This window comes from Corythoichthys intestinalis, chromosome 4, assembly GCF_030265065.1.
Source record: "Corythoichthys intestinalis isolate RoL2023-P3 chromosome 4, ASM3026506v1, whole genome shotgun sequence".
Classification (NCBI taxonomy): domain Eukaryota; kingdom Metazoa; phylum Chordata; class Actinopteri; order Syngnathiformes; family Syngnathidae; genus Corythoichthys; species Corythoichthys intestinalis.
Window position 1 is genome coordinate 13,989,872 of NC_080398.1, and position 9,900 is coordinate 13,999,771.

Genomic DNA, 9,900 nt, shown 5'->3' on the forward strand with positions numbered 1-9,900 from the left:
TATGGGGTTGAGATCTGGAGACTGGCTAGGCCACTCCAGGACCTTGAAATCCTTCTTACGAAGCCACTCCTTTCTTGCCCTGGCTGTGTGTTTGGGATCATTGTCATGCTGAAAGACCCAGCCACGTCTCATCTTCAATGCCCTTGCTGATGGAAGGAGATTTTCACTCAAAATCTCTCGATACATGGTCCCATTCATTCTTTCTTTTACACAGATCAGCCGTCCTGGTCCCTTTGCAGAAAAACAGCCCCAAAGCATGAGGTTTCCACAGTGGGTATGGTGTTCTTCGGATGCAATTCAGTATGTCTCCTCCAAACATGAGAACCTGTGTTTCTACCAAAAAGTTCTATTTTGGTTTTCTTCTGACCATAACACATTCTCCCAGTCCTCTTCTTGATCATCCAAATGCTCTCTAGCGAACCGCAGACGGACCTGGATGTGTACTGGTTTCAGCAGGGGCACATGTCTGGCAGTGCAGGATTTGAGTCCCTGGCGGCGCATTGTGTTACTGATAGTAGCCTTTGTTACTGTGGTCCCAGTTCTCTGTAGGTCATTCACTAGGTCCCACGGTGTGGTTCTGGGATTTTTTTGTCACCGTTCTTGTTATCCTTTAGACGCCACGGGGTGAGATCTTGCATGGAGCCCCAGATCGAGGGAGATTATCAGTGGTGTTGTATTTCTTCCATTTTCTAATAATTGCTCCCACAGTTGGTTTCTTTATACCAAGCGTTTTACCTATTGCAGATTCAGTCTTCCCAGCCTGGTGCAGGTCTACAATTTTGTCTCTGGTGTCCTTCGACAGCTCTTTGGTCTTGGCCATAGTGGCAATTGGAGTGTGACTGACTGAGATTGTGGACAGGTGTCTTTTATACCGATAATGAGTTAAAACAGGTAATACAGGTAACGAGTGGAGCCTCGTTAGACCTCGTTCGACCTCGTTAGAAGAAATTAACCTCTTTGACAGCCAGAAATCTTGTTTGTAGGTGACCAAATACTTATTTTCCACTCTAATTTGGAAATAAATTCTGTCTCTCATGGTTGAGGTTTACCCATGTTGACAATTACAGGCCTCTCTAATCTTTTCAAGTAGGAGAACTTGACAACTGGTGGTTGACTAAATTCTTACTTGCCCCACTGTAACTGTGAACAACCGCCTCCGGTATCCATCAATGGGCTTCTTTCAATGCTATGCTGAAATTTTAGACCATTCTTTGGCCAAGTGCATCAGGTCTCTGAGATTTGAAGAGTGCCTTTTCCAAACTGCCATTTTCAGATCTCTCCACAGGTGTTCTATGGGATTCAGGTCTGGACTCATTGCTGTCCACTTTAGAAGTCTCCAGTGCCAAAAGTATTGGCATCCCTGCAATTCTGTCAGATAATGATCCAATTTCTACCAGAAACTGATTGAAAATGACATTGCTAGCCAGTAGTATTAGCACTGCAATTCTGTTAGATAATGCTCAATTTCTCCCAGAAAAAGATTGCAATTACAAATGCTTTGGTGGCCGTATCTTCATTTATTTTGATTGCAATGAAAAGACTCAAAAGAGTGAAAAAAAAATTAAATCATTATCATTTTACACGTATTTTAAAAAATGGGCCAGACAAACGTATTTGCACCCTCAGCCTAATACTTGGTAGCACAACCTTTAGACAAAATTACTGCGAGCAATTGCTTCCGGTATCCATCAATGAGTTTCTTAATATGTTCTGCTGGAATTTTAGGCCATTCTTCTTTTGCCAACTGCTCCAGATCTATGAGATTTGAAGGGTGCCTTTTCCACACTGCCATTTTCAGATCTCTCCACAGGTTTTCTATGGGATTCAGGTCTGGACTCATTGCTGGCCATTTTAGAAGTCTCCAGTGCTTTCTCTCAAACCATTTTCTAGTGCTTTTTGAAGTGTGTTTTGGGTCATTGTCCTGCTTGGAGACCCATGACCTCTGAGGGAGACCCAACTTTCTCACACTGGGGCCTACATTATGCTGCAAAATTTGATGGTAGTCTTTTGACTTCATAATGCCATGCACACGGTCAAGCAATCCAGTGCCAGACGCAGCAAAGCAACCCCAAGCATCAGGGAACCTCCGCCATGTTTGACTGTTGTTTTCTTTGAAGGCCTCGGTTTTTTTTCCTGTAAACTTGATGTTCGTGTCCTTTCCCAAAAAGCTCTACTTTTGTCTCATCTGACCATAGAACATTCTTCCAAACCGTTTTTGGCTTTCTCAGGTAAGTTTTAGCAAACTCCAGCCTGGCTTTTTTATGTCTGTGGGTCAGAAGTGTGGGGTCTTCCTGGGTATCCTACCATGGAGTCCCTTTTCATTCAGACGCTGACGGATAGTACGGGTTGACACTGTTGTACACTCTAACTGCAGGACAGCTTGAACTTGTTTGGATGGAGTCGACATTCTTTATCCACCATCCACACAATCTTGTTAAAATCTCGTCAATTTTTCTTTTCCGTCCACATCTAGGGAGGTTAGCAACAGTTCCTTGGGCTTTACACTTATGTATGACACTGCGCACGGTAGACACAGGAACATTCATGTCTTTGGAGATTGGACTTGTAGCTTTGAGATTGCCCATGCTTCCTCACAATTTTGCTTCTCAAGTCCTCAGACAGTTCTTTGGTCTTCTTTCTTTTCTCCATACTCAATGTGGTACAAAGACACAGGACAGAGGTTGAGTCAACTTTAATCCTTTTTAACTGGCTGCATGTGTGATTTAGTTATTGCCACCACCTGTTGTGTGCCACAGGTAAGTAACAGGTGCTGTTAATTACACAAATTAGAGAAGCATCACATGATTTTTCAAAGGGTGCCAATACTTTTGTCTGGCCCATCTTTGGAGTTTTGAGTAAAATGATAGTGATTTATCTCCCCCACACCATTATATTTTGTGTTTTTCATTGCATGTAAAAGTATATGAACATATTACTACCAAAGCATTTGTAATTGCAATCATTTTCTGGGAGAAATTGAGCATCATCTGAGAGAATTGCAGGGATGCCAATACTTTTTGCCAGCACTGTAAAGGCTTATTTCACTGGCCTTGAGTCAAGTCGAGCAACTGATGACAATTCGACAATCCAGCGATGTAAACTGAGAGATGCAGTAAATTTCGTTGCTCAATTTCTTAGGAGACGTAGTCTCCAGTAGGTCTCAGAAATGTCACAACGATTCAATCTGTGACTGGGGAGACTAGATCTCTGCTTGAGACGATGGGGATTGAGGACACAACGTCAAGGCGTCTACACCACTTTGCGCAGATGACTGACCCACTAGACCAGTGGTCCCCAACCTTTTTTGCACCACGGACCGGTGCCATGCCGGCATTTTGTTCACGGACCGGCGATGTGTGGCAGAAAATTACAGTAAGTATAAAATAACACGACTGGGCTAAAAAGGAACATTAGGTGCAGGGAAAATGTACCTCACCATACGCTGAATCAACCTTTTTTAACAGCGGCCTCTCCTATGACTTGACGGCAAATATGCTTGGTTGCAGGCATAATGAGTTTTCTAAAATCATGAAAGGTTTCTTGGCTTTAGGAATGAAGTTCACCACAAGGTATGATGCTCTCAGTACATTCGCTTTGGTTGCCTTGTTTGCTAGCTTTTAGCCACATATTATGCAGAATGGACTTGATTGTAGGCTCCTCTTCTGGCTCAGGAGGTGGCATTTTTCATCATATAAAAGCTGTCCAAAGACGTTACATTGACTGACGCTGGGCTACTGTAGGTGTGCAAACACCCCACTAATGGTGGCCAAACACTAGACGATGATGTACACCAATCTCTACTCTGCATAGTCAATAGAGTAGACAGGCATATTGACATGTAGAGAGGCACAGGCCAAATTGTGGTCTTTAACAAATTATTTCTCTACGGCCTGGTAGCAAATGTGCCATGGACTGCCGGTGGTTGGGGATCACTACACTAGACCACATGTCTGAGCCAACACTGGTTTCAATATCACAGAGCAGTGGTGGCGACTTCTTCTTGATAGAGTAGAACAGAGAGCCTTTATTGTCATTGTGCAGAATACAGCAAGATTTAAAGCTTGGTCTTGACAAGACGTCGTCACCCTGTATCAATGCAAGTAATATTTTTTTAGTCGCCAAAACTGATCATGCTGGGCAGTTCCAGTAACGAATCCACCAGTTAAACAGGCCCTTGTGAGAGAGTGTAGCTTTGTGCGCAGCTTTACAAGGATGTCATACATGCAAACATGAGGCACTTTGGTACTGAAGGAACCATCTGCAGTTACTATAACCTTTTAGGAGGCATTCACATCATTTGCATTGTAGGGGCTTCACGTAGGGCTATAGGAACTCTACATCGGTGGTTGGTGATTATAGTCATTGATTTTCATCACTTGCTTGATTGTCTGACATATTGTACAGAAAGCAATGTGGTTGAATGGCTGTAGAGAGTTGAGGTCACAGTCTTATACTCCCGGAGGGAACTTGTTGTTTGAGTTTGTATTTCATCATTTGTGAACCCAGTCCTAAAACCTCTTGGACAATGGACACACCTTGTTTTGAGCCACACCTGCATCAGAATCCGTTCTGTATGGGTCAACTTTAAACTACTGCTAAAGTTGTGATGTAGAATGGGTGGGGTGTTTAGGGTAACACTGTACACAGCTGTGAGCACAAGGATTCGGCAAGAAGCAACAGTCCCACATTACATAGCACTTTTACATAAACATTTTGGCGTATCATTGAAGACGCTGCATAGTGACACCAAAATAGCCATATTGCCATTTGCGGAGAATTTTCGCAACTCAAGCCTGCCGTGACAATGATCTCGGAAACATGCCGCTGCCAATACTTTGAGAGGGTTGACATTAAACTAAAAGTCATGGGTGAGCATCAAACCCTAACCCGCCTCAACAATGGAGGCGCGGAACATGGCACACTCGGACTCGATGTCCTCCACCTCCCCCGGGCAAGGGAGAGGTTCTGCTAGAGGTTGGTGTTGAAGCTCTTTCTGACAGGGGATTCTGCCAGACGTTCCCAGCAGACCCTAACAACACGTTTGGGCCTGCCAGGTCTGGCCAGCATCTTCCCCCGCCATCAGAGCCAACACACCACCAGGTCGTGATCAGTTGAAAGCTCCGTCCCGGTCTTCACCCGAGTGTCCAAAACATGCGGCAGCAAGGCTGATGACACCATTACAAATTCGATCATCGAACTGCGGCCTTTGGTGTCCTGGTGCCAAGTGCACATATGGACACCCCTACGTTTGAACATGGTGTTCAATATAGACAAACCGTGACGAGCACAGAAATCCAATAACAGAACACCACTCGGGTTCTGATCTTCCAATCACGCCCGTCCAGGTCTCACTGTCATTGCCCAATTGAGCGTTGAAGTCCCCCAGGAGAATGAGGTAGTTGCCAGAAGGGGCGCTTTAAGCGATCCAGCACACCCTCCAAGGACTCCAAAAACGGTGGGTACTCTGAGCTGCTGTTCGGTGTATAAGCACAAACAACAGCCAGAACCCGTCCCCCCCACCCGGAGGCGGAAGACCCCAACGTACAGGCGCCAAGCCGGAGGGCAATAAGTATGCCCACACTTACTTAGCGCCTCTCACCGTGGGCAACTCAAGAGTAGAAGAGGGTCCAACCCCTCTGGGGATTGGTACCAGAACCCAAACTGTGTGTGGAGGTATGACTGTCAGAACTTCTCGGCCTCACACATCAGCCCGGGCTTCTTCCCCGCCAGATAGGTGACATCCACGTGCCAAGAGTTAGCTTCTGCAGCTGGGGGTCAGACCGCCAAGGCCCCCGCCTTTGGCTGCCGCCCAACTCCCTACGCACCCGACCCCTTTGGCCCATCCCACAGGTGGTGAGCCCATGGGAAGGGGAATCCATGTTGCCTTTTCGGACTGTGCCCGGCCAGGCCCCATGGGGACAGGCCCGGCAACCAGACACTCACGTTCGAGCCCTACATCCACTGTTAAGAATATATTGAGGAAATGGGAGACCACGGCCACAGTTCTAGTTAAGGCCCAGAGTGGCAGGGCAAGAAAAACCTTAACTAAAAAAAGGCAAATGATGGTGTGAACAAACTAAACCATAGACCAGTGCTATAGACCTAAAGCATAAAGTTGTTGCAGATGGTGTCATTGTGTATCGTTGAACAATTGGCGCGCTTTGCACAAGGAGAAGCTGTTCGTGATAAGACTTCTGAATACATGCTATAAAAAGATTCCCTTGAGGTAGTGTATGTAAAAGCCCATTTGCATAAGCCAGCTTTATTATGGAACTAGGTACTGTGGACCTTTGAAACGGACTGAGTTATTTGGTGATAGAAAGGGGTATTATACAGTGAGGAAAATAAGTATTTGAACACCCTGCGATTTTGCAAGTTCTCCCACTTAGAAATGATGGGCGGCTTTGAAATTTTCATTGTAGATGCATGTTCACTGTGAGAGACAATCCAAAAAAAAATCCAGAAATTCCAGTGTATGATTTTTTTTTTAAATGTATAATACTGCTGCAAATAATTATTTGAATCTATTAGCTAGAACTGTGAGCCTCAAAGACCTGTTAGTCGCCTTTAAAAAGTCCAATGAATATGTGGAGTGGAAGTGGACTTTTTGAGTCTGACTTTTTGACCTATTTGGGGCAGTTAGCTGCACCTGTCCACCCCATACAATCAGGAAGACTCCAAGTACTAACATGGTCAAGACCATCGAGCTGTCCAAAGACACCAGAGACAGGATTCTAGACCTCTACAAGGCTGGACAGGGTTACGGGGCAATTGCTAAGCAGCTTGGTGATATAAGATCCACCGTTGGAGCAATTATGAGAAAATGGAAGAAACTAAACATGACTGTCAATCTCCCTCAGAGTGGGGCTCCATGCAAGATCTACCTTGTAGGGTCTCAGTAATCCTAAGAATGGTCTTAATTACACTGGTAGTGTTTGGAGGAAGAAGAATGATGAGTACCATGCCAAGAACACCATCCCTACTGTGAAGCATGGTGGTGGTAGCATCATGCTTTGTGGGTTTTTTTTCTGCATATGGGACTAGACGGCTGCACTGTATTAAGGAGAGGATGAGCGGGGCCATGTATTGTGAGATTTTGGTGAATAACTTTGTTCCCTCAGTTAAAGCATTGAAAATGGGTCGTGACTGGGTCTTCCAACATGACAATGGCCCGAAGCAGACAGCCAGAATAACCAAGGAGTGGCTTCGTAAAAAGCATATCAAGGTCCTGGAGGGGCCCAGCCAGTCTCCAGACCTAAACTCAATAGAAAACCTTTGGCGGAAGCTTAAACTCTGTGTTTCTCAGTGACAGCTCAGAAACCTGATTGATCGAGAGAAGATCTGTGTGCAGCATTGGTGCAAAATCCCTGCTGCAGTCTGTGCAAACCTGGTGAAAAGTTACAGGATACGTTTGACGTATGTAATTGTAAACAAAGGCTACTGTACCAAATATTAACATTGATTTTCTCGGATGTTCAAATACTAATTTGCAGCAGTATAATACAAATAAATTATTTTAAAAAACATACACTGTGATTTCTGGATTTATTCATTTTTTTTATTTTCTCTTACAGTGGACAAGCACCTACCATGAAAATTTCAAACCCGTCCATCCTTTCTAAGAGGGCGGATCTCGCAAAATCACAGGGTGTTCAAATACTTATATTCCTCACTGTACACGGTGATGACTGCATTCCAAGAAAGGCACTTGCGCCCTACAGTACAATTAGGTGGCGGATCCATCATGCTGTGGACATCAGTCCTGGTAAATACTGATTAAAATGATCATCAACAAACTGCCACAATGTTTAAGTTCCACTTAGACTAGATATTTCAACAATGAAATTACCCACAACCTTGCTCAAAATGTACTCTGGTATTTGTTCAAAGGACAGAGTATCATAAAATGGGCTTACACTTCTATAATGCTTATGACAGTATTTCCTCATTTACCTACTGATGCAGCACCAGGAGCAATGTGGGGTTCACCATCTTGCTCAAGGACACTTCCACATAGTCATCAGAGTGGCAGAATTGAGTATAAAACCTCTGAGTTGGGGAATGACTACTCCACCACTAAGCCATGCCGCCCCACATTTATAGGAGTGCCATTTCTGTCCCCTGGCCTGGATATCATTGAGGAAAAGTGGGATGATCTGAAGCGGGCTGTCTATGTTCGGCATCCCTCAACTTGAACTGAACTACAGATGTTTTGTAAGGAGGAGAGGTCCAAAATATGTACACAAAATACAGAAACTCATTGGGAGCTATAAGAAATGTCTAGAAGCTGTTATTCTGCCAAAGGATATACTGAACATTGAAGATTCTTTTTTGTTGGGGTCCCCATATTTTTGTATCTGTATAATTATATTTTGTTGCATATTGCAAATAGTAGTCCATTAAACTTGGTTTCACTTCTTAAATATTCATCTGTCCACCAGTTTTTAATATAGCAAAAGAAGTTACTGATCCAAATTTATCAAATTAGAATAATAGAAAATTTCAGAGGTGTCCAATCATTTTCATATCATTTTACAAGCTTAATTAATTCACTAGCCTATACAAACAATATTTGGATTGTAGTAGTTTGTAATTGTATGATTGACATTGTGGGCTTTTTTTCACCACAACACTTTTATGTTGAAGGTGTAATGTTTTTTTACTCATAGACTGTGAAAAAGAAGTTGACACATCCTTGATGACATCACCAATAGCATTAGCCAGCCTCTGTCTGGTTCCCACTTTTCACTGGTCAGGGTACTGCCATGACAGCCACCTTACCAGCTTTGTCTTTGTTAGTGAAACCCATATATGGGATATTTAGGCGGGTATATTGCGTTTATCACTTCCAAAACGAATCTGTGTTCAAGATTCAGGTTTTTAATTAAGTCAAGCACAACAGCTCGTTTGCAATTTCCGATCAGCTCCAGGATATATTGATCATCGTTATTCACCAGGACAGGACTTCGTGGCAGTGTGGTCCAAAAAAATTCACCTCCCCGTAAAATTGCCATGAACAGACGGTGTCGCCGTTCAGTTATAATTTGAAGTTTGAACTAAGCTTTAAACATGTTTATTCGAATAGTGAAATTGGGCACTTCAGAATGGGACTCTGGAAGAATATTTTGAAGTCATCCACCAGTGGCAATCTCCAGTACTGCAAGGATTTAAAGCACTTCCTGGTCCTAAAATCCCCACCCCACGGGGTAGCCCTTGGTTTTGCTAAACTAGAGTAGCGTAGGTTTGGTCTCAGTGTTAGTAGGGACGATATACCAGCATTACCTGCATGTACACTTTTTGCTGGGGACGGGACATTACTTAGACCAAACAGACGATTGAATGGGGGTCAGGGCTACATTTCTCCTGAATATGAACCTAATTATCGATAGGCTAAATGATAAATGCAAAATAAATCTATTGATTTATACTAATTTTAATGTGTATTGGTTCAGGTGATACAACATTCGATTCAAACTTTTGTTTTCAAAATCCACTAAAGAAACATTTTGAAGTGCAAGTCCCTTAAAAAAAATGGGGAGGTATATTGGGGTGTACTTCTAGGAAACTCTGGAGCACCCCTAGACTCAAAGTATTAATATAAAAGTGATTTGGGGAAAACATTTGAAGCATAGTAGACTACCCCAAGACTCGAACCAAAGTGCTCTCAATTCTGATGTGTGATGTTTCATGTCAGTTCATGTTCATGTCAGTGTCCCTCTGAAGTGGACTCGTTCTTGGATCAAGCTTTTTTTTTTTTTTTTTTAAATAATAAACGGACTTGCATTCTTAAGCCACTGCATTGCATTACCGTGATGCACATAATGCAAACAATGATCCAAATGAGGAACTGCTAGCTTGACTTTGTTGTTCCTTGTGGAGGCTGGCCTGAGTGGTTTTGCC